This window comes from Vulpes vulpes, chromosome 14 (assembly GCF_048418805.1).
Source record: "Vulpes vulpes isolate BD-2025 chromosome 14, VulVul3, whole genome shotgun sequence".
Taxonomy (NCBI): domain Eukaryota; kingdom Metazoa; phylum Chordata; class Mammalia; order Carnivora; family Canidae; genus Vulpes; species Vulpes vulpes.
The window spans coordinates 85,484,760-85,511,522 of NC_132793.1; the positions used below are offsets into that span (position 1 = coordinate 85,484,760).

The 26,763-nt window shown below is 39.5% G+C and overlaps 1 protein-coding gene and 1 pseudogene across 1 annotated transcript in view; one reads left to right on the forward strand and one right to left on the reverse strand.

The window, feature by feature from the left end:
- Positions 1–26,763, forward strand: part of OTUD7A (OTU deubiquitinase 7A) — a 378,372-nt gene that overhangs the window by 243,882 nt on the left and 107,727 nt on the right. The gene's annotated exons all lie outside the window — the stretch shown is intronic.
- LOC112910152 (biorientation of chromosomes in cell division protein 1 pseudogene) lies at positions 8,163–13,796 on the reverse strand (annotated as a pseudogene).

Sequence of the window (26,763 nt, forward strand, 5' to 3'; positions counted from 1 at the left end):
TATTTGTTCTTACCATCCATGAGCATGGAGTGTGTCTTTCCATCTCTTTGTGTTCTCTTCAGTTTCTTTCAACATCGTTTTATAGTTTTCAGAGTACAGGTCTTTTACTTCTTTGGTTCTGTTTATTCCTAGGTATCTTATTATTTTTAGTACAATTGTAAATGGGTTTGTTTTCTTAATTTCTCTTTTGCTGCTTCATTATTGGTATATAGAAGTGCAATACATTTCTATACATTGGTTTTGTATCCCGTGACTTTACTGAATTCATTTATCAGTTCTAGTAGTCTTTGTGTGGAGTCTTTCAAGTTTTCTATATATGGTTATCACGTCATCTGCAAATAGTGAAAGTTTTACTTCTTCTTTATTGAATGCATGCCTTTTATTTCTTTTTGTTGGCTGATTGCTATGGCTAGAACATCCAGTACTATGTTGAATAAAAATGGTGAGACTGTACATCCTTCTATTGTTCCTGATCTTAGGGGACAAGCTCTCAATTTTTCCCCATTCAGTATGATATTTACCATGGGTGTTTCATATATGGCCTTTATTACATGGAGGTATGTTCCCTTTAAACCTACTTTGTTGAGTACTTTTATCATGAATGGATGCTACACTTTGTCAAATGCTTTTTCTTCATCTATTGAAATGATTGTATAATTCTTATTGTTCTCTTGTTGATGTGATATATCACATTGACTTGCAAATATTGAAATATTGAATATTCCTTGTAATCCAGGAATAAATCCCACTTGATTGTAGTGAATGACTTTTAATGAATTGTTGGATTCAGTTTGTTTGTATATAGTTGAGGATTTTTGCATCTGTGTTCATCAGGGATATTCACCAGTAGTTCTCTTTTTTCGGTGGTGCTGTTATCTGATTTTAGTATCAGGGTAAAACTGGCCTCATAGAATGAGTTGGAGGTTTTTATTCCTTTTCTATTTTTGGAATAGTCTGAAAGTAATAGATATTAACACTTCTTTATTTTTATTTTTTAAATATTTTATTTATTTATTCATGAGAGACAGAGGGAGAGAGAGAGAGAGAGAGAGAGAGAGAGGCAGAGACACAGGCAGAGGGAGAAGCAGGCTCCATGCAGGGGGCCCAATACAGGACTCGATCCTGGAACTCTGGGATCATGCCCTGAGCCAACGGCAGACACTCAACTGCTGAGCCACCCAGGCATCCCTAGATATTAACACTTCTTTAAACGTTTGGTGGAATTCACCTGTAAATCCATCTGGCTCTGGACTATTGTTTTCTGGGAAATTTTTTATTCCTGATTCAATTTCTTTGCTGGCTATTGGCCTTTTTAAGTTTTCTAATCCTGTTTCAGTTTTGGTAGGTTATGCATTTCTAGGAATTTATCCATTTCTTCCAGGTGGTCTAAATTATTCACATATAATTTTTCATAATATTCTCTTATAATTGTTTTATTTCTGTGGTGTTGGTTGTTATTTCTCCTCTTTCATTTCTGATTTTGTTTATTTGAACCCTTTCTCCTTTTCTCTTGATAAGTATGGCTAGAGGCTTATCAATTTTATTGATTTTTTTTCAAAAAGCCAGATCCTGGTGTCATTGATCTATTCCATTGCTTTTTAAAGCTTCTATATCGTGTATTTCTGCTCTAATCTTTACTATTTCCTTCTTTCTGCTGGTCTTAGGTTTTGTTTAGTGTTTTTTTTTCTAGATCCTTTAGGTTTAAAGTTAGGTTGCTTACTGGGATTTTTCTTGCTTATTCAGGTAGACCTGTATTGCTATAAACTTCCCTCTTAGAACCACTTCTGCTGCAACTCAAAAGTTTTGGAGCATCATGTGTTCAGTTCATTTTCATTTGTTTCCATGATTTATTTTTAATTTTTCTTTGATATTCTGGTTTATTCATTCATTCATTATTCATTCATTATTTAGTAGCATATTATTTAACCTCCATGTGTTTGTGGTCTTTCCAGTTTGTTTCTTGTAGCTAACTTCTAGTTTCATAGTGCTGTCATCAGAAAAGATGCATGATAATGACTTTGACCTTCTTGAATTTGTTGAGATTTGTTTTGTGGGCTAATATGTGATCTATTCTGGAGAATGTTCCACGTGCATCTGTGAAGAATGTATTCTGCTGTTTTAGGATGGAATGTTCTGAATACATCTGTTAAATCCATCTGGTCCAATGTGTCATTCAAAGCCATTGTTTCCTTGTTGATTTTCCATTTAGGTAACCTGTCCATTGATGTAAGTAGGGTGGTAAAGTTCCCTTCTGTTAGGTATTATTATCAATCAGTTCATTTATGTTTGTTATTAACTATTTTTATGTTTTGAGTGCTCCTATGTTGGGTGCATAAATATTTACAATTGTTGTATCTTCTTATTGGATTGTTCCCTTTATTATTATATAGTGTCCTTCTTTGTCTCTTGTTACAGTCTTTCTTTTAAAGTCTATTTTTTCCAGTATAAGTATTCTTACCCAGGCTTTCTTTTGATATCCATTTGCATGATAGATGTTTCTCCATCCCCTCACTTTCGATCTGCAGATGTATTTAGGATCTAAAATAATTCTCTTATAGGCAGCATATAGGTGTGTCTTGCTTTTTTATCCATTCTGTCATGCTGTGTGATTTTCAATTAGAGAATTTAGTTCATTTTCATTAAAGCAATTATTGATAGATATGTATTTGTTATCATTCTATTATTTGCTTTTGTGGCTGTTTCTGAAGATTTTCTCATCTTTCTTTCATGGTTTGCTGGTTTTCTTTAGTGATATATTTGGATTTCTTTCTCTTTATTCTTCACATATTTATTGTTTTTTGATATATGGTTATTAGTTCTGCAAATAACTTCTGCACATACAAGTCTATATTAAGTTGATGGTCATTTAAGTTTAAACCCATTCTTTACTCCTTTCCTCCTCACACTTGAGGTACATGTTATATATTTACATCCTTTTATTTTGTGAGTGCTTTTGTGTTTTCTAACTTCATTCTGCCACTTTTGGTCTTTCTTTTCTATTCAGAGTCCCCTTTAATATTTCTTGCAGGGCTAGTTTAGTGATCATGAACTCCTTTAGTTTTTGTTTGTCTGGGAAATTCTTTATCTTTCCTTCTATTCTGCATGATAGCTTTGCTGGATAGGGTATTCTTGGCTGCAGATTTTTCCCATGCAGCACTTTAAATATATCATGTCACTTTCTCTAGCTTGCAAAATTTCTGTTGAAAAATTCCTTCTAGCTATATGGAGTTTCCCTTGTAAGGTACTGTCTTCCTTTGCCTTGTTGCTTTTTATATTTTTTTTCTTTAGCAGTTTATTACCAAATTTAATTACAATATATCTTGGTGTGTATCTGGTTTTGTTGATTTTGTTGGTGGTTCTCTGTACCTCCTGGGTCCAGATACCTGTTTCCTTCCCAGATTAAGGAAGCTTTCAGCTATTATTTCTATGAATAAATATTCTCTCCCCCCCTTTCTTTCTCTTCTACTTCTGAGCCTCCTGTACTGTGAGTGTTATTATATTTGATAGAGTCACTGAGTTCCCTAAGTCTATTCTCATTTTGCATAATTCTTTTCTCTCTCTTTTGTTCAGCTTGACTGCTTTCCATTATTCGGTCTTCTTGGTCACTAATTCATTCCTCTAATTCTACCATCTTGTTGTTCATTCCGTAAGATCTGTTTCTCGTTTTGTTTGTTGAGCCCTTTATCTCTACTATGTTATTCCTTATCTTTCTGTTAAGAGTCCCATTGATGTCTTTCACTCTTTTCTCAAGTCTAGTGAGTATCCTTATGATCATTACTTTAAATACTCCATCAGGCATTTTACTTATATCTGTTTTGCTTAGATCCCTTGCCATGGCCTTGTTCTGTTCTTTCATTTGGAATAAATTACTCTGTCTTCTCATTTTGTCTAAGTCGAGTCCCACGTCAGGATCCCTGCATGGAGCCTGCTTCTCCCTCTGCCTGTGTCTCTCCCTCTGTGTGTGTGTGTGTGTGTGTGTGTGTCTCATGAATAAATAAATAAAATCTTTTTAAAAAATAAAATAAAATAAATGATGGTGGAATGATTGGATATTCATTTGCAAAAAAAAATGAAGTTTGATTTGTATCTCATGCCTATATCAAAGATTACTTCAAAATGGATGATAGACTTAAATTTAACACCTAAAAATCTTTAAGAAAAAGCATCAGAGAAAATCTTTATCACCTTGAACTATTTTTCCAGCTTTATTGTGGTCTAACTGATAAATAAAATTACAAGATATTTGAAGTGTACACATGATGACTTGATACATGTATACATTGTGAAAGTATTCCCCTAACAAGTTAATTAATACATACATCATATCACATATTTACCCTTTTCCTTCTCTCTCTCTCTCTCTCTCTTTTTTTTTTTTTTTTTTTTTTTTTTTGGTGAGAAAATTTAAGTTCTTCTTTTTTAGGAAATTTGAGCTATACATTACAGTGTTACCAACTATAGCAACCATGTTATACGTTAGATTCTCCGACCTTTTTTATCTTATAACTGAGAGTTTGAATTCTTTACCAACCTCACCCTATTTCCCCGGCTCACCAGGCCCTATCAACCACTTTTCTATTCTCCATTTCTGTGAGTTCTGTTTTTTTGTTCTGTTCTGTTCTGTTTTGTTTTGTTTTGTTTTTTTAAGATTCTCCACAAAAGCTATGCCATGCAGTAGTTGACCCTTGAACAACATGGGAGTTAGGGGTGCCAGCATACCACATTGAAAATCCACATATAATTCTTGACTCCCCCCAAACTTAACTACTGATAGCCTACTGTTGACCAGGAGCCTTACCAATAATGTGAACAGTCGATTAACACATACTTTGTATGTTATGTGTATTGTATGCTGTATCCTTACAATTAAAGTAAGCTAGAGAAAAGAAAATATTAAGTAAATCATAAGAAAAAGAAGATACACTTATAAGAAGAAATACTTGTACTGTATTTATCAAAAAGACCTACACATAAGTGGACCTACACAGTTCAAACCTGTTATTCAAGAGTCAACTGTATTTGTCTTTCTCTGTCTGACTTATATCACTATGCATAATACCTACCAGATTCATCCATGTTGTCACAAATGAAACATCCTTCATTTTTAAAGGATGCTGAATTTTTTTCAGATGCTTTTTTGACATCTATTGAGGTGATTATATGCTATTTATATATCATTTCATTAACAGTATATCATATTGACTACTTTATGGATGCTTAAATCACCAGAGTCAAGAATCCAGGAATGGTTTAGCTAGATGGTTTTCTGGCTCCAAGTCATTCCTGAGATTACAGTCAAGTTTTGGCTGCCATTACCTGAAGCTCAACTGGGGCTGGAGGCTCTGTTTCCAGGCTTGCATGGTAGCCAACAGTCCTCCATTCTGCATTCATGATTGGCAGGAGACCTCTATTTCTCTCTACACTCCTGATTATCCTCATAAGATGTCAGTTGACTTTCCCCAGAGTGAGTGATGAAAAAGAGAGAGACAGACAGACAGACATTCCCACAGTGGAAGCCACAATATTTTATAACATAATCTTGGACATGACATCGCATCACTTATGGCAGGGACCACACAAAGGTATAAATTACAGTAAGTGGGGGCTGTCTTGAAGTCTGGCCACCACTTCTCCCACATGCGGAGAAGACTGAAGCAGATGCTAGTAGGGGAGGGAAATTGTAAGCAGGGCCAATAGGAGTATCCAGTACTGAAGTGTTTCTGTGAAGTTGTCTGAAGCCAGTTAGACCATTCCGTGTCTAAGGTCGAGTCCTTCTGGCCTGCTAGACCATTGGGCCAAGGAGTTTGACTCTTTGAATCTCTTTCTGTAGCTGTTAAATAGTGGTGTGATTAAATGAAATAATGTACATACAGCACCATAGTGACACAAAATAGGGCCTCAGTAGAGGACAGTTATCAATAGTTTATACAAATTGCAATCAAGCCTTTCATCCACTATAATTTTATCCCATTTTACTGTTGAGGACTACATGTGCCAAAGTCCATGTGGGAAGAACCCAATAGAATAACTGAGAAGCCCTTGAAAAATGCTAGTTTCAAATTCATTTTTTTCCTGATATTTAGAAAGTCTTATGTCTTCTGTCACTACGTGTCATATGCCTAATTAGTCATGAGTATTCCTCTAATAGCATGCTCCACATTTGTTGTGAAATAGTAATGCTTATGTCATGATCTTGCAGCTTTCAGTATACTTCCCTTTTCTTCATGTATGATTCATTTTAGTAATAATAATCAGGCCTATAAGAATAAATACGCTGCATTTAATTTGGTGTTAAATTTAGACCAAGAGTGAATCATAATAGACTAATTAAAAGGTACAAATGGGAGTGCTTGGGTGGCTCAGTTGGTTAAGCATCTCAGGTCATGATCTAAGGGTCCTGGGATCAAGCCCTGCATTGGGCTCCCTGCTTAGCGGGGAGCCTGCTTCTCCTTCTCCCTCTGCCTGCCACTCCCCCTGCTTGTGCTCTCTCCCTGTCAAATCAATAAATAAATAAGATCTTTGTACCAAAAAAAGGTACACATGTATAAAACTACATATTTGTTTATATTTTTAAATTTATATTTATAAGCATGCTTATTTTTATTTGTTACAAACTAATAGCTTTCTTAAATGAAAAAAGCTTTTAATATATTTGCTTTGTTTAGGAACATCTTAGGTCAGATAATAAAGGTAAGGCCTTTTGGGTTAGCAAAGGATAATAAGTCAACAGAAAAACAATATTTTACATTCCTACAAAACAAAGTATTTCAGTGACCAGCCCCAGTGAAAGTTGAACCTGATTGGTTCAACAGGAAGGTGGGGCATAGGGTTGCAGGATGGTGTGACCATACATGTCCAGAGTGCTCTCTGAACAGAGTCCTAAGACTAACTGCCAAACAACTAAGCTAACTGCCAAGTAACTTCCTAATGTGGGAAATTCTAGAGAAATTTGTGAATTTTGTATTAATAGCTTTTTTTAAAATCAAGTATAATTCTAAGTAACCACCTTCCATGTGACATTGTGCAAAACCTGGTTCACAGTAAATCTAGCAAGACATACAAAGTATTTGAAATTTGATACAAAAAAATGATATTTTAAGTTTCCTTTTGAAGTATTATATACATACAGAAATTATAAAAAATTATAAGTATACAGCCTAATGAATTCTCACAAAGTGTATCACCTTTGCAATCATCATTGCTGTAAATCAAAAACTATTATATTGTCTGCAACTCAGTAGTCCTTTTCCTTCTGTCTTTGTCACTAAACCTTCCTTCTCCCTAGAAATAACCACAGTCATGACTTCTAACATCTTTAGTTTTTTCTGTTCTTGCACTTTGTATACATGTATACAATGTATATTCTTGTGTGTCTCCTTCTTTTCCATTTAGATAGAGGTGGAGGTAGATATAGAGAATCAGGCCTGCCCAGGTTATTGATTATTTTAAGTCTCTTCAAAGAATCACTTTGTGGGTTTATTAACTCTTTCTATTGTTAGTTGTCTCTTTCATTGAGTTCTGAACTTATCTTTATAAATTCTTGGAATATTTTTTTATTACGAAACTTAAGCCATTTATTGATCATTCAACTTTTCTAAAAAAACACAACATGAGAATAAAATAAACACACCCAAGATTCATAAGCCTTTGCAGGATAGGAAGCAGCCCTGGACAGAGTTTTTCCTTATACCTGGTGTCTGCACTTCCTCACATTCTAGGGTCCCATGTGTCGTCACCTCTTACAGAGGAAAAGAAGCCGAAGCTAAAAGATTCATGTACAAGAGGGTCACGTCAACTTTAGAGCTATTTGGTGCTAATGGCTTAAACATTCTAGTTGACAAACACACACTAATACCTACTCCATGCTATCCTTCACTGTCATTCTTTGAAATTGCATCTTTGGAACTGATTACGTTCCTTCACTATAGCTACAGCCCCTCTAGGGATACCCAAACACAAAAACCCTAAAATCCACACAGTCTTCAAGTTCAAGTATAAAGGTTTGATTCAGGACAACCCCAGACTGATGTAGTGTTTCTTTATACCTCTGTAGTGTCTACTGGGTGTCATCCCCTTTGACAGGCTGACCAGATGACAGCACAATGAGGGAGCACACATGGTCAACTCTGCTACTGCCTGTTCAATCTGGACACTGCCCACAGTCAGGGCTGCATGCTGCAATCATTGATGACCTCGGCCTGTCTTCATTCTGAAGTTGTACTCTTAAGTAACCGAATCCATCTCTTCACGGTTAATTCAATGGAGCTTCCAAAAGGTGTCAGACATACTCTTAGGAAGCATCCTGGGATGGAGCTGGGGGGTCCTGGCTCTCAGGCTCTGGAGGGGGTGCTGGCACAGCTTCTTTCTTCTTGGCCACCAGGAACTCATGAATTGTTCTTTCTATCTGTGGTCTAAAGGTGTGGTGTAGTTTGGGATCCACCACCTGAGAAATGATTCTGTCCACTCCAGCTTCCAACATCCCTGACTGAACCACACTCTGCCTCAGACCATTTCGCAACTGGTTTTTTGTTCACTGTAGGATTCCATTCCTGCTTGTCCAGATGTGTTGCACAAAATTATCCACCTTCTGCCTCAGGTTTTGGTAAGCTGGCTTGGTGTACACGTCGGCCAGGCAGTCCCAGGGAAGCTGTCAAACAGGCCCCTGCTCTTGAGCTGCGAGGCAATGAGAGCGATGAGCTGTGGGTCGCCGGGAGGCAGCGACCAGGCTGATGGGGCGGCCGCTGCCACCCGCCCCCGTCGCTCCGGTTGCAGACCCCGCCAGGGGCCCCCGCCGCCGCCCGCCGTGGCTGCACCCGGGACTACAAAGGAGACTGAACACGGATGCTCAGGGACAGAGAGCCTGAGTCGTGTAGAGATGGCAGAAGCACCCAAGAAGGAGGCGGTGAGGCAGGAGGAGAAAGGGGAGGCGGAGGGGGGAGGTGAGAGCGGGGAGGGCATGAGGGGGGGGGCGGAGGAAGCCGTGGCCAAGGCAGTGCGGGTCGTGCGGTATATTTTGTTATAAATCTATCATTCACTATTTTTTCTTTGTCTTGTCTATTTTTTATTCCCCTTTTTTCTTCCAATATATTTTTATTAAATTTGCTGTTTTTAAAACTACTTGATATGGATACTTAAATCAGGAATTGGCAAACATTTTTCTGCAGAAGGACAGATAATAAGTACATTTATTTGCCAGCTACATATGGTCTCTGTCACATACTCTCTTTTTAACCACTTAAAAATTTATTTTTTAATAATAAATTTATTTTTTATTGGTGTTCAATTTGCCAACATACAGAATAACACCCAGTGCTCATCCCGTCAAGTGCCCGTCACCCATTCACCCCCACTCCCTGCCCTCCTCCCCTTCCACCACCCCTAGTTTGTTTCCCAGAGTTAGGAGTCTTTATGTTCTGTCTCCCTTCCTGATATTTCCCACACATTTCTTCTCCCTTCCCTTCTATTCCCTTTCACTATTATTTATATTCCCCAAATGAATGAGAACTTATAATGTTTGTCCTTCTCCGATTGACTTACTTCACTCAGCATAATACCCTCCAGGTCCATCCACGTTGAAGCAAATGGTGGGTATTTGTCGTTTCTAATGGCTGAGTAATATTCCATTGTATACATAAACCACATCTTCTTTATCCATTCATCTTTCAATGGACACGGAGGTTCCTTCCACAGTTTGGCTATTGTGGACATTGCTGCTATAAACATCGGGTGCAGGTGTCCCGGCATTTCATACATCTGTATCTTTGGGGTAAATCCCCAACAGTGCAATTGCTGGGTCGTAGGGCAGGTCTATTTTTAACTCTTTGAGGAACCTCCACACAGTTTTCCAGGGTGGCTGCACCAGTTCACATTCCCACCAACAGTGTAAGAGGGTTCCCTTTTCTCTGCATCCTCTCCAACATTTGTGGTTTCCTGCCTTGTTAATGTTCCCCATTCTCACTGGTGTGAGGTGGTATCTCATTGTGGTTTGGATTTGTATTTCCCTGATGGCCAGTGATGCAGAGCATTTTCTCATGTGCGTGTTGGCCATGTCTATGTCTTCCTCTGTGAGATTTCTGTTCATGTCTTTTGCCCATTTCATGATTGGATTGTTTGTTTCTTTGGTGTTGAGTTTAATAAGTTCTTTATAGATCTTGGAAACTAGCCCTTTATCTGATACGTCATTTGCAAATATCTTCTCCCATTCTGTAGGTTGTCTTTTAGTTTTGTTGACTGTTTCTTTTGCTGTGCAGAAGCTTTTTATCTTGATGAAGTCCCAACAATTCATTTTTGCTTTTGTTTCCCTAGGTATTCCTAGGTATCTTATGCTTTTGGGTGCAATTGTAAATGGGATTGACTCCTTAATTTCTCTTTCTTCAATCTCATTGTTAGTGTATAGAAATGCCACTGACTTCTGGGCATTGATTTTGTATCCTGCCACACTACCGAATTGCTTTATGAGTTCTAAAAATATTGGGGTTGATTCTTTTGGGTTTTCTATGTAGAGTATCATGTCATCGGTGAAGAAGGAGAGTTTGACTTCTTCTTTGCCAATTTGAATGCCTTTCATGTCTTTTTGTTGTCTGATTGCTGAGGCTAGGACTTCTAATACTATGTTGAATGGCAGTAGTGAGAGTGGACATCCCTGTCATGTTCCTGATCTTAGGGGAAAGGCTCCCAGTGCTTCCCTATTGAGAATTAATGTTCAGGGATCCCTGGGTGGCGCAGCGGTTTGGCGCCTGCCTTTGGCCCAGGGCGCGATCCTGGAGACCCGGGATCGAATCCCACGTCGGGCTCCCGGTGCACGGACCCTGCTTCTCCCTCTGCCTATGTCTCTGCCTCTCTCTCTCTCTGTGGCTATCATAAAAAAGAGAGAGAGAGAGAGAATTAATGTTCAGTTCAGTGTCTTCTTTTCAGATATTTATATTGAAGACTGGATATTTATGCCAAATTCCCAAGAATTTGAGGATTGTCTAATTATTTTCTTGATAATTAGAAATAATTGATTTTTGTCTAACACACAGACACACTGGTTCAGCTGTTAGAGATACAATTAGCCACTTTGGGATTCAGTTTATGACTTAGATAGACAAAGAGAGAGTGAAGGACAGAGTAGCTGAAGGTGCCAGCTTCCAGGTCCTGGTCCCACACACCTTAAACGAGGACTGAAACACAAGGGCCACATGTCTGTGGTGTGGACAATAAGATACTCCATTGCTGAGGAGCCAGTAGTAGGCTGCATTTAAATCTCTACTGATTTATTTTTGTCTACCTGTTCTCAGTTACTGACAGCACTCGATTAAAATCTCCAACTATGATTGTAGACATGTGTATTCCTCTTTTATTTTATGTCAGCTTTTGCTTTATATACTTTGAGGTTAAATACATCCAGTCTTGTGTTGGACTGACCCTTTTATCATTATAAATATTTTTTTCTATCTTTACTGAAGTTTTATTTTCTTTAAAGCTTACTTCTCTGATATTAGTATTTCTACATTAGCTTTCTTTTGGTTAGTGTTTGCACTATATATTTTTCTATCATTTTTTTTCAACTTTTCTGACACCTTGTATTTAAAATGTAGCTTTTCTAATCAATATATAATTAAGGTTTTTTTAAAAATCTGCTAGGATAATCTGTCTTCAGCATGGAGTATTTAGTTTACCTACATTGGATGTGATAACTGATATATTTGGTTATAGATCTAACATCCCACTGTTTAAGTTTTGTTTGTCCTATTGTTTTAATCTTTTCTATCTTATTTTGTGGAAGTCAAAATTTTTATTACTTAACTTTCTCTCTGTAGTTTCTTAGCTATATATCCCTTTACTATCCTTTTAGCAGTAACTACAGAGATTGCAACATGCATCCTTGACAATGGTTTCCCTTAAATTAGTACTTTTATCACACTTCAGAAGGTTCAAGGAGCTTAGAATTTTACTCCATTTACCCTGTCCTGCCTTTTATGCCAATGGTGTCCCATAATTTGATTCTATTTTAAACCCTTAAAGCAATATTATTTTCTACAGATTCAGTATTCAATTTAAACACAGAAAAACTGTCCATTGTTTTTATGCTTTCCCACATCTCTGAGCTTCAGACTGGAGTCATTTCCTTTTGCCTAAAGAATACCTTTTAGTGTTTGCCTTAGTGTGGCCCACTGGCAATAAATGTACTCAGATTTTGTTTATCTGAATTTTTTTCATTTTGCCTTTACTGTAAAGGGGTAACTTTTACAAGACATAGGAATCTAGATTGGCATTTATTTTCTTTCAGCTGTTTGAAGATCTCATTCCATTTTCTTCTGGCCTTCATTATTTCCATTGAGAAGTCAACTGTCTACCTTCTTATTGCTCATTTGAAGGTAATATGTCTTTTTTGTTTGTTCGATTCTGTTTCTAAAATTTTGTTCTTCATCCTAGGTTTCCAGCAGTTTTATCATAAATTGCCTACTTGTGTTTTCTTTATGTTTTCCTTTATGTTTTCTTTATGTTTTCCTCCTTGGGGTTCCTATCACTTCTGAACCTGTGACTTAATATCTTTCATTACTTTTAGAAAATTCTGTCATTATCTTTCTTAAGTGTGGCTTCCATCCTATCCTCTATATTCTTTCTTTCCAGGACTCAATCATACATATTTTGGGTCTTATGGTCTTTGTGCTTGTGCTCATGCTTTTATGCTTATATCCCTTACTACCACCCTCATGCCCTGCTCTGAGTGTGTGTGTGTGTGTGTGTGTGTGTCTGTCTGTCTGTCTGCTTCAGACTGAGTTTTTCTTTCTTTTTTTTAAGATTTTATTTACTTATTCATGAGAGACATACAGAGAGAAAGAGTCAGAGACACAGGCAGAGGGAGAATAGTCTCCCTGCAAGGAGCCTGATGTGGAATGCAATCCCAGATCCTGGGATCATGCCCTGAGCTGAAGGCAGACACTCAACCACTGAGCCACCCAGGCTTCCCAAGGACTATAGTTTTTCTTCTGACCTATCTTCCAGTTTATCAATTGTCTTTTCCTGGATATCAGGTCAGCTCTTAAACATACCCACTGAGTTCTTATTTTTAGTTATTCTATTTTTCGGTTCCAGAGTTACCACTTGGTTTATTTTTATATTTCCCAGTTCCTTGCCAAAAGTCTTTAACTTCAACATATTAGTTATAATTATTTTAAAGTATATGTTTAATACCTCCATTGTCTAGATCTCCTGTTTTTCTGCTCCTCCTGTCTGCTTTTCTCTTATTTTTCTGTCCTGTCTTGATTTCTCATAATTCTGATCATTTTGAGTATGGATATAATGTATTAAAATTTTGAGATATAATTTTAGGCTCTGAGTGATTTTATCTTTTTCCAGAGAGGATTAAATGTGCCTATTCAAGACAGCTGGGATAGGGGTATTATCAGTTCAAGACCACTTTAAGCCAAACAGGGATTTAAGTGATTTGAGGCCAGACTTATGTCCACGCTACAGATGCTCTCTTCTTTGTTCACTCTGACTCTTGGGTATAGCCCTCTGGATTCCCAGCTGAAAGCCTAGGGTGCTGACCAAAATCTGTTCTTTTCTGGGCCCTAAGTTTTGAGTTTTGTCTTCCTAGACACAGAAGATTTATTGAAAGTTCTGCTCAACTTCTCAGCCTCTCAGCCACAGCTTTTATCATTGGTGGTATTTGCAATGGGGAAGTAGCTTCTGATGCTAGGCTTACCTCTCTCATCTTGCATCCCCTCCAAGACCTCAGCCTTAAAATTCCTTACTGCCTTTGCACTCCCCAATGTCATCAAACAGCCTTCCTTCTTATATTTCACCATGTTTCCTAGTTATTCCAGTGGGAGTGTTTGTCTGAAACAACCTAATCCTCTGTTTCCGGAAACAAAACTTCAGAGTATGGTTTGAATTTTTTTACTGTGATATCACTGATAAATGTTTCAATATTGGAATAAGCGTATTATAGTTTTTGTATGATTTTTTTTAATCAAAGAATCCCAAGCTGGTTGATGTCAACATTATATAGTTAATGTTGAAATAAAATATTTTTTAACTCACATGTGGAAAAGAGTGGTTGTAAATATCACCAACTCAGTCCTCAGATGGTAGCTCTTTTTGCCAAATTGAACAGAAGACTGCTGACTTCCAAAACAGAAGTTGTACATTAGACAGTTAGTGGGACAGCTGTTGGCATCAGTTTTTGCATCTTTGTAGTATTATAGTTTACACAGATGACTTTTGCATGAGATGTATCAGTTTCATGTGTGACCTCATACATTTTTGCAAGAAAAAGAATTTTTCTCAAAATAATGAGCATAGATTATCTATGTTGCTAGTCACACTAGAAAATCCCACTAATTTTGTTAGACATCTACATCCTGACTAGTTTATTTTAAACAACTCCATGTACCACTAGTATTAAGAAGTGACTTCCCATGTTGAGAAGAATTTAATATTTTTCTAGCTGTGTACCTTAATGCATGCTGATGTGTATGTTTATAATGGACACCTCCATAAACCTGCCCTAACTTTGCACTACTTTGTCTTTATCTCCCAGAAGCTTAAGTAAACTCGCCAGGCTTTGAGAGTAAGAGTGTTAAATAGTAAGGCAAAGTTCTCCAGCAGCCCTGTAGCTCTAGCAGGAGGGATATTTCTGGGAAGTATAGGCTATTCTGTATTTCTGGGCTAGACATTGCAAGCAAAAGGAAGCTATGATTAGAATGTACGGATATGTGTAGATCACTGGAGCCAAACCATGATTTTGGTTGCAGGTCCTCTAGATGTTTAACTTTGGTTGAGGTAATGAGCTTTGTTCCTAGTAATATTCTGCTACAGTGAAGACTAGATGCCTAGAGTATCCAGAACGGCCTGTTGGTGTGGTTACTGCTACCTTTGTGATGGTGGCACTTTGTGGGTTCCAGAGTCCCACTAGATAGAATTCAGTATTGGAAAATGTGAGCCTTATCCTTTATCATTCTCTGTCCTTGCGATCAGCACAGGCTCCCTAGTGGCTGGAGAAACAAAATGCAGTGGGAGAGCCCAGCTCCCAATAAGCAAAGTCCTGAGGACTCTTCCCTTACAACACTGTGGCAGTGTCTCAGGAGCATAGCCACAAGAATTCCTCATATAATCGACAGAACACTTGGTCTGAGGCATCGATTAAGCCATTTCAGAAAATGAGTCTGAAAAAGTAATTGATGTTCTCTGCTCTAATCTGTTTGTTCCATGATTGTAGGCCTGAGTTCCCAGCAGGAGATCAGTGATGGGGGAGGTGAGCATGAAGGCATTCCCTAATGGCTTTCCCTACCAGGAAACCCCTCACCACTTGCACAGTTTTCATACTGCTAAAGCCAACATTTAGTACTGCTCCCCAGCTCTATACCCAGGATGCAGGCCCAGACTGGTGAAGAAAATCAGTCATCTGCTCAGCCCAGGGGGCCTGGGTCTATTTTCAGAGGAGAACAGCTAGGATTTCAAATCCAGTATCCTCATAAGACTGAGTTCATGGCCACTATTTCCAGTATACCCCTTTGTGTCCACTGTATCTCCCCATTCTTCACTATCCAGGGTTCTTGGTAGCTGTGATGCCATATAGGGATCCAAGGCTGCTCTCAGGAGCCTATGCATGCATATACAATACAGCATGTACCTGTGACACACACATACCACACAGTGCACATTCACCACCTGTACCTACAACATGCACATACCATACAACATTTTTATCCATACCGCCCTTTTTACTCTGTATGCCCATGCCCCACCACAGATACACACCCATTCCATACAACACATGCTTCCAAACACATGCCGCATACCACACATCACAGATGCATTCTCACCACACAACTCGTACACACATTAGGGAGCACACATGCTAACCACATGATACACATTGAACACACATATGTTACGGGTACACACATTTCACATATGTCCAAATATCTCACATGTATTCACACATTACACCTTACACACATGTACATGCCCCATACACACACATACACACCATGCACCCAGACCCCTCACATTTATATCACACACAACATACAATATATAATCACCATTCACATACACCACACATGCTGGGCAGCACCACACACACACCATATAAGCCATGCATACCACATATATGTCCACATATACTCTATACCACAACATACATACTACACCCACCACAAATGCGTGCAGAATCAGCACGTTCCACACAGATGCCACATAATATATACCTTACCACATATACTCACAACTTATACACATAGCATAGACATACTTCATGTCCACCCTACCCCCACCCCATATATTATCCCCACACATATATCATCTTGTGTACACAGCACATGCACACACCACACACAAGTGCACCACTACAGATCAGTCACAGCCCCTGCCTCAGACACTGTGTCCCAGCCCCTCCCTGTTCTCTATGATGCTCCCCTTGGGGCATTATATCAATGAGAACAAGGTAGGAGGGCCTCATCTGGATGGAAAGAGGAATGGAATAAGTTTTAAATGTTTCAGGCAGGACAGAAAACATCGCAAACATGTATATGTATCTATATATTTTTTTAGATAATGCACACATAATTTTTGTGTTTATGTACAATTTGCTATTTATGTAAATTAAGAATTCAATTTGTCTCTTTCTACCATACTGGCAGGTAATTTGGGAAATACACAAAACATGAAAGTAAAACTAGAACTTAATATGTACATAAGACTATTCTACACCAGCTCCTGTTCTTGAGACACTGGAACAATATTTGTCTTCCTTCTCCACTTCCCAGGTCTGTGAATTGGCCAGGTCTGGTATGGGGAGGCAACAGGAAGTCATCTTTCAGAGAGTGAGCTCTGGATTTTAGATGTTCTTAGTTCTAGGTGGGGCTGCATTCCCTGTGCATGTGTGAGCTTAGCAAGCTATTTGATTTCTTTAAGATATTTGATTTTCTTTAGTGCTAAAATAGACATCATCATCATCCCACTACTTAAAGTCTGCATTAGGATTAAAAAAGATGGCACAATACCTGATACATGCTACATACTCAGACAGTGAATAAATGAATGAAGGAAGGAGAAAGCAAATGAATGAAAGTGACTTCTACCGCTAATCCAATGTGCAAATCCTTTCCAAAAAAAAAAAAAACCCTAAAACCACAGTGAAAGCAAAGAAGCAGACAAATATAGATCGGTTTTCTCTTGGCCGGACCAAACATCCTAGGCACACTGCACCGAGAGGCAGAGCCTATTTCTCCACCCTCCTCAGCCCTGCAATCCTCCCAAGCTGCCCTGTTCTTCATGCCTCTGCTCACCAAAGCTTCTGGCTGCTGTCATAGCTCATGCAGGCCTGATAATGTCAGGCAGGACCTACTTTCCAGCCCAACAGCCTATCTAAAGTCCAAACCACAGAGGTGAGGGGTGGCTTCATCAAGGCCCTCAGCATGATTGCTCATCTTGTCAGAGCACCTGATTTGGCCCCAGGGATCCTCTTGTAGATTCCTGGGTGGGAGCCACAAGTTTCCTCTGAGACATTTCTAGCCACCTGCCCAAGCCAGTTTCTGACTCAGTACACCTTAGGTGAAGCTCTCCCTTATGTACTGCTCTGGCAGTTGTTTGCAGACATTTTTCTGAATATAAGTCTTGATGGAAATCTTCAGGAGCATCCAGAGGTCAAATCAGTGGAGCTACTATCTATCACCAGGGTCAGAGCCTGAGCCTCTACTAAGGACAGTGTCATGGCTGTAGAACCATGAGGCTCCCCAAAGCAACACACAGTTAGTACCCCCTGAATCCCTCCCTGCTGGATGCACAAATAGGCCTTGTGGGCAGGTGCAGCCCCCAGCCCTCAGGTCTTAACACAGCACAGTGGGCTCTCCACCTGGGATTCTGTCCCAAATCCCAATCTTTACATTATTAAAATTTGACCATTTTGTAGACAAAGGGTACGAGCAGGATTTCCCTTAATCTGAACAGCAGAAAATACCCTGGGAGGCCAGACAGCCTTTCTCTCTTGGTAGGTAGTGTGGACTGATGAGCAGCCCATGGCAGCTGTCTAACTATGCCAAGGGCTTAGTGGGGCCATTCTTCCTCCAGAGCCCCTTGGCTCCCCAGGGAAGAACCTGGCGGAGGTACAAAGCCTGGGCCCCCACCCCCGAACTGAGGTGGTCTCCATTGTTGGCATGTATATACGCACTGTGGGAGGAGAGCTAGTAGGCTTCCTGGTAGGATTGGATGGAAAGAGCTAGAAGGCTTTCTTTAGAAACTACAAATAATCAATACTCTTCTTGGAGTCTACCAGATTCTACCAGGTTGGCAAACATCCAAGCGACCTACACTGATTCATTTCTCAGATCTTCAGGATTCGATTTGATTGCAGTTTTTAAAAGCTGCCTCGGGAATTTTTAACTGAAACAGTTTAACTGAATGAAGTGCATTTCTTTCTTGAAAATGTGCGGATCGAAGGTAGAGAATGCAGAGTGAGGGTGCACTCTCAGGCCGGGTAGGCACCCACATTAGAGGGTGGCTGTCAATCTCAGTAGAGCACCGCTTGATTATCAGAACGGCATCTTTCATTTTGGCAGTCGACTTAACTATCTTTGGCTTTATGAAAATCAGGATTCAGATTCTTTTCAAAATGTGATTTTCAGAATAAAGGCTGGAAGACCTAACTTTAATTGATGAAGTGGCTGCCGCTGCTGATTGCAATAAGTAACTTGGGGCTGGCTGCAGAAAAGACAGTTTGCTTCAGTGAGAAGACTGAGCCACAAGTTAGCTCTGCTTTCTGCAAAAGCTTTTCTGCAGTGGTTTTATTGGGGGCAGGGCTCCACCCCCACGAAAGCCATAGTACGGATGGTGTTGCTTAGACACCAGGGACCATGGCAGGATACATGCCTGGGTATAGCCAGCCACTGAATTCATATATATGTCCTCTAAAACAAGTGATATTTTTGCAAAAACCATGTCAGACTTTGAAATCAAAACATGTATTTTTAGGATTCGGTTTGAGAGAGTATCCCTTTGGTCCTCTCTTGTCAAACCGTATAGAGCAGCCCTGCTGACCCCACGTTTTATAAATGAGCCAAAGATCGGCATATTGGGTCCTAAGCTGGTTGTTTCTTCCCTGCAGTCTGAGTCCTGTTAGTTCCAAGCCTGCCAGCCCAAACTCAAAACTTTCACACATCCTTTTGTTTCAAACATAGCACACGTAAGCAGATTTTTTATACATTTTTTTTCAGCAGTAGCACTCCTGGGAATTTATTCCAGAGAAATGAAAATTTAAAAAAAGAAAAAGCATTTACACAGCTATTACACATTTGAAGGCACCTCTGCAGAGACGATAAAGATTTCTCAAATGTCTTCAATGTTGATTTTTAAAAGATTTGAGAGAGCGTGCGGTGAGAGGGACAGAAGGAAAGGGAGACTCTGAAGCAGACTCCCAACTAGCTGGGGACGAGCCCCACATGAGGCTCCACACCACAATCTCGAGATCCTGATCTGAGCCAAAATCAAGAGTCAACGTTTAACTGACTGAACCACCCAGGAGCCCCTGAAATGTTCTTAAGCAAAATCCATGCTGTGAACCCTTGGGGGTCAGAGGACACCATGAACACCAATCTACCTAGAAGGGTGGGAGGCCTGGAGGGCCTAAGGGTGGGAACTAAGGATGTGGGAGGGTGCCTTCATCCCCTTCCCACCCAGCGTAGTGACAGGACCTACCCCGCACCCTTGACTTTCAGGGTGAAGGGCTAAGTGCAGACTGGACCCCGCTGACCTACAGTGATGACATGGGACCATTTAGAGCCTTCCTGCTTTGCATGCCCTGTGAATCTTTTCCCAGCATCTGCTGGCCATTGGTAAGATAGGCTATGAGACCCCAAGCTGCTGCTGCCCTTTGGACCTCTCTGACCCAGACTTCCCACGATGCTGTTGAGTAACATCACCTGGACACAGAACCCTCCCCCTTTTCCCCCTCTCTCCTGGTAGTTCCCCTGCCCTCCTCCCCTTCAGAGTACCCAAGCAGTCTCTGGTGCATAGCCTGCTCCTGTGAGAAAATTCTCACATGTAAGCATCACTCCATAAAGCTCTTGTGTGCCACTTTATGGCCATTTCTTTTTTTCTTGATCAGCTCCCACTTCCCTGGAATCCCAGCACATCTGTACAGTTTGCTGGGGAGGGAGTGGTTTTGCAAGCCCCCAAGCCTTTGTATATGCTGTTCCTCTGCACTGCCCTTCCTGTTCCTCTTCTGGGAAGCTTCACACCTTATTCACAAATAATGGGGCATATGGACCCCTCTACATACAACTCTATACACACTTCTCAGCTACCTTGGTCCACAGAAGGTGTTTGCATGCCTTTCTTACCTCCTCTTGCTGTCAGCCTCTAAAGAAGCACACATGAGTCCTCATTCATATTTATATCATCAGCACCCATGGGTACTTGTCTGAACTGGGAGCCCAAAGAGTAGATCTGTGGCTTTCCTTAGAGTACAGCATGGGAGCCATCCTTCCCCTGTAGCTTTTGTCCAGTTTAGATATTCCTGGGAAAAACGGTTTATCACATATTGTGTTATCACTGTTTAGGTTTTTTGCATCCTGAATATAAAGAACCCAAGCATTTGGAAATACTTAAAAGTCATACTCTATTTATAAGCTCTGGAGTGTATGAGATCCAAAAATAGAACTTTTCAGACTCAAAGTACATATTCACATATGTATTCCTACAACAATAAAATACTTTCATTTGTGTATTAAATCAGCAAATGAATTAGTATCTGATAAATACAGAAATTGCTTTTCTTTTATTCAGTTGAGATATATATTATGACCAAATTGAAAGGTTTTTTTTAGAATTATTTTATCCCTTTATTATAAAAACAAACTAAATAGAGTACCTGGCACAGGATTTTGACATTAGTAGTTTCAATACTTACTTTGCAGAGTAAGACAAAACAGTCATTACTTGATGCTAAAATTGACTGTTTTAATTTACTTCTCTGTATTATTTGACCAGTTGTTTGAAATGGTTGAGTCTATAACTTATTTTAGTGTTTGGATATATGCATATTCATTTTTAAAAACCAAAAGGAGATAATTAGTTACTTAGACAAATCATGTCCATCAGGCATTTGGGTCAACTGAGGCCTGTGGATAATTTAACATTAGTATGACCTCATTGAAAAAAACTTAGAAAATATAACATAAGGAGGAACTAAAAGTCATTTGTGATCCTGCCCCTTCAAGAGAATTCTGAGGATGTTCTGATATCTCTTCTTTCGTTCTTCTGAAATTGAATGTACAATTCCTGAGGAAATAATGTTCGAGGAGTGACCACAGCAAAGTAAGGGACAAATGTGTGCTCCTTTGGGCTCTACCCCCTCTGGCTGAGTGGGCCAGTGCCCCCACACCAGCCTTGGGAACCACATGTTGCAGATGGCACCAGGGTCCCCAGATGACTGTGGGGAGTGTAGCCACATGGGCCTCAACTCCTGTTATGTGAGAAAGAAATATACCTTTTTTCTTTAAGCTAACTGAATGGGGGTGAGGCTGGGTAGATCTGCTAATTACTACACCTACCCTAACTAGTACATTATTTTTATCAAATGCTGAGATGATACAAAGTAATATCTATCAAAACTGATTGTAAAAATAATGCATTTTTGAAGCTCTCAGCTTCCTACCCACATCACATTGCCTCTCCTCTCAGAGATAACCCCCACCCTGGAGGTTGTATTGACTTGTATTCCCTGGTGTGCCTTGACCATTTTACCATGGATGTCTGCACTGCTAGTCAATATGCTGATTAGTAGTGCATGTTTTGAACTTTATATAAATAGATTGCGACTGTGTGAATCTTTAGGAACTTTCTTCTTTCTAGCAACAATGTGCTCCTAAGAGCCACCCAAGTTGTTGTATGAAGTTCCATTGATTCCATTGCTGTATAGCATTCCATCATTTGAATAGACCAAAATGTATTTGTTAATTTGACTTTCCATAAGCATTTGGATTGTTTCTTATTTCTGCTGTTATGAAGCAGGCTGCTCTGTACATTTTTCATGGGGCTTCTTAATGCATATGGCAGAGGCACAGGCATGTCTCCAGGGTATATTCCTAGAAATGGGATTGCTGGAGCCCATGGTACATGGCGTTTTACATGGAATGACCTGGAAGAACCTCTCTGATGAGACATTACCAGGAGAGAGACCACAATGAAATAAAGGAGAAAGAAGTACAGCTATTTTGGAAACTAATATTCAGAGCAGAAGGAAGAAGATATGCTAGGGCCCTGTGGTGGGAAGGTCCTGGCCAGGTGACCAAAGTGACTATCATGGAGTCATCACAGGGTGCCCAGGAGCCAGAGAGGGAAGGGTTGGGGGTCAATGAAGAGAACTCTGGAGTCAGTTGAAAAGTGATTGGAAGTCTCTGGAGTTGAAAAGGAGAGGACTATGACAAGATTTCCATTTTCAAAGGGTCACTCTGGCTGACCTGTGAACAGGCTGCACTGCAGGTCACACAGAAGTGAAAGGAGCCAGAAGACTCTGCAATAATCTAAGGGTGGGAATGTACAGATTTTGAGACAGGACTAGATCAGGAGTGTATATTTTAAAATAAAGCTGAAAGGGTTGACTGATGTGGAGTATGAGACAAGAACAGAGTCAAAGATGACAGCAAGGATTTTCACAACGTGGTGCTCCATGAAGCCAGAGTATGGAGGAAACTCAAGTCTTTGGCTCAACCCATGTTACACATGGGATGCCTTCAGATATCTGAATTCGTTTGCTCCAGCAGCCATAACTAAGCGTCAGGAACTGTGTGTTGAGGGAAGAGAGGCATTTCTTGGGTCTCTTCCTCTTTTTATAGGGATACCAATCATATCAGATTGGGATCCCAATCTTTAGCTCATTTAACCTTTAATTTTTTCCCTGTCTCCAAATACAGTCACACTGGGGGTTAGGGCCTCAGTATACTGATTTTGTTGGGCCCAATTCAGTGCACAAAATCATCTATGTTGAGATGTTGAGTCAGGAGTTGGATTTGTAAGTCAAGAGATGGCCCAATGACAAAATTCCAGGGGAGGCCAGAGCACACTTAGCAGGTGGCACTTACCAGGAGGGTCTTGATGGGTCACCCAGATGACAAGCACAGGTGGGGAAGAGAAGTGGTTCCAGGGCTGCAGGTCCTTCATCAAGTGGATAGCAGGAGTATGAGAAGAATCTAGCAAAGGAGACCCAGAAGGAGCCATGACTGCAGAGGAGGCAGATCAGAACAGTGTCGTATCCCTGATAACAAATGAAGAATGTGTGGAAGAAAGGAGTGATCACTTCTGAGTATCTGCAGGAGGCCATTCATGGAGGTTACAGGGGTCTGTCACTGGGGTGAATGAAGGGACATGAGGGGAAGAGGGGGCACAGGAAATGATGGGGGGAGCAGATTGCAGCAGTGAGTGCAGCGAGGTGTCTCTGCCATCCCTAAACCCTCTACTTCTTTGTCTTCGTGGCCAGTGTTTCTATATAATGAAGAGTATTGATTCAATTTCTTATGTTCTGTGGCCTACTTTGAATTCCATAGTGTATGTGTTACTGGCTGTTTTATATTTTTTTCTTTTACAGTATAGAGCTTTATTTAGTTAGCCCAATGCATTTAAAATTCATTCACATTTCTGCATGAGTCAGTGGTTTGTTCCTTCTTACTACTGAGTAATATTCCATTTTATAGAGGTACCACAGGGTTTTTTAATCCATTTTCCAGTTGAAAAACATTTGAGCTGGAGCAAATGTTTTTACAGTGGTTCAGTGTCTGCCTTTGGCTCAGGTCGTGATCCTGGGGTCCTGGAATCGAGTCCTGCATCAGGCTCCCTGCATGGAGCCTGTTTCTCCCTCTGCCTATGTCTCTGCTTCTCTCTGTGTGTCTCTCATGAATAAATAAATAAAATCTTAAAAAAAAGAAAAACAGTTGAGCTGTTTCCTATTTTTAATATTTATGAATAAAACCAATGTAAATGTGTGCAGACAGGTTTTCATGTGAGCATAAGTCTTCATTTCTCTTTTGTAAATATCTAGGAATGAGATTGCGTATTATGGAATAAGTATATGTTCAACTTTATGAAGAACTGATGAACAGGTTTCAAAAGTGGCTGTGTGATATTGCACACCCAATGTATGAAATTTCCAGTTGATCCACATCCTCACCAGCACTCGGTAGTATCAAGTTTTCTTTAAGCAATTCTAATAGATAATAAAGAGTGTCATTTTTGGATTCTTGGATCCAGTGGCCTTCTCTGAAATCTATAATGTATTTGTTACTGGCATTTTTTACCTTCTTTTCACCTGGGACTCTGAATAAAAATGGAGCCTATCCAACAACGTTTTTTAACTTTCAGAATCTTAAGATTTAGAGAGAACCCTTTAGAGATTAATTTCAACCATCTCTCCTTAAGGTTGCCCAAACTGGGAGTCAAAGAAGAAGCAGAAATTGCCCAAGGTCATGGAGCAAGTTCACAGAGGGCCTGTGGCCAGAACCTTATGACTGATACTTGTTCTTCCCATCCTCGCCCCCAAAGCCCCACCCACCTCTGATCACATGGGTTAATTTGCAGAACATCAGGACTGAATGCCTGCTTTACTAATAGCACTGGGAAAGCACTTGTGTAGAAAACCCTGTTCTCAGTCATATGAAGACTTGACATTTAATACAGCCATGTTTTAAATTTATAAATATTTGAGCTATTTACATTGTATGTATAAAATATAGACTTCCATCCAAGTTAAATTGATCTGTGTGTCTACTTTGTGCAAGCACTGTTTTGATTTGAAGTACATCTTGAATCTGATATTGTGATACCTCCAGCTTTGTTCTTTTTTTCAAGATTGCTTTAGCTGTTTAGGGTCTTTTGTAGTTTTATACAAATTCTAGTTTTATTTGTTATAGTTCTGTGAAAAATGTTGGTATTTTGATAGGAATTGCATTAAATCTGTAGATTTCTTTGGATAGTGTGGACATTTTAAAAATATTTGTTCTCCTATCCCATGAGCATGGAATTTCTTTTTTTAAGATTTTATTTATTTATTCATGAGAGACACAGAAAAAGAGAGGCGGAGATGTAGGCAGAGGGAGAAGCAGGCTCCAGAGAAGCAGGCTCCATGCAGGGAGCCTGATGCGGAACAATCCTGGGGCTCCAGGATCATGCCCTGAGCCCAAGGCAGATGGGCTGAACCACTGAACCACCCCGGCATCCCTATGAGTATGGAATTTCTTTCCATTTGTTTATGTCATCTTCAATTACTTTCATCAGTGTTTTATAGTTTTCAAAGTATAAGTCTCTCATCTTGGTTAAGTTCATTCCTAGGTATTTTGTTATTTTAGGTGCAATTGTAAATGGGATTGTTTTCGTAATTTCTCCTTCTGCTACTTTATTATCAGTGCATAGAAATACAACAGATTTCTGTATATTTTGTACCCTATGACTTTATTGAATTCATTTATCAGTGCTAGTAGTTTTTTTGGTTGAATCTTTAGAGTTTTTCAATGTACAGATAGTATCATGTTATCTGCAAATAGCAACATTTTTACTACTTCCTTACAATTTGGATTCCTGTTTTTTTCTTGTCTGATTGCTATGGCTAGAACTTCCAGTATTATGTTGAATAAAAGTGGTGAGAATGGATGTCTTTGTCTTGTTCCTGATCTTAGAGGGAAAGCTCTGTTTTTCACCGTTGAGTATGAAAACACTAATTTGAAAAGATAAATGCATCTCTGTTAATTGAAGTATTATTTACAGTAGCCAAGATATGGTAGTAACACAAGTACTCTTATCCATAGATGAATGGATAAAGAAGATGCGGCATGCACACACACACACTACTCAGCCATAAAAAGAATCAGATCCCTCTCTTTACAACAACATGATGGACCTAGAAGGTATAATGCTAAGTGAAGTAACTCAAACAGAGAAAGACAAATACCATATTATTTCACTCATATGTAGAATTTAAGAAACAAAACAAATGAACAAAAAAAGAAAAAAATAGGGCAAACAAAAAAATAATCTAAAATACAGAGAAGAAACTGGTGGTTGCCAGAGGGAAGAAAGGGGTGGTGAAATAAAGGGGATTAAGAGTACATTTGTTGTGATGAACACTGAGAATTGCATAGAATTGTTGAATTATTTTATTGTACACCTGAAACTAATATAACTGTGTATGTTAATTATACTTCAATTTTTTTTAAGTTAGCTCTTTTTAAAGAAATAACCTGTCAGAGCTGAGGCTGATGGCTCCTGCCGAACAGTCTCCACTCTCTGGTCTCTCTCCATACCCCTGCACATTTTTTTAAGATTTTATTTATTCATGAGAGACAGAGAGAGAGAGACAGAGAGAGAGAGGCAGAGACACAGGCAGAGGGATAAACAGGCCCCATGCAGGGAGCCCAACGTGGGACTTGATCCTGGGTCTCCAGGATCATGCCCTTTGCCGAAGGCAGCACTAAACCGCTGAGCCACCCAAGCTGCCCTACCCCTGCACTTTTGTGTTCCTTCTACCTTGGAAGAAAGAAGCTGGACAAATATATTTGCTCCTATAGTAATATTAAGGGTTAGATGATAATTACATAATACTAACTGGTTGCAAGACTTCTCCCCCCAAAGAAAGTATGAGACTGACTAGTATATCTTTGTCCTTCAGAATTCCTGCAGAATGTCTACCCTAGCCCCTCCTACCTTTTCCTATTTTAGTGTGTTCATCCACATACACACAGATACCTAATTTTACATAACATATGTATCATTTGTTTCTAGAAAGTC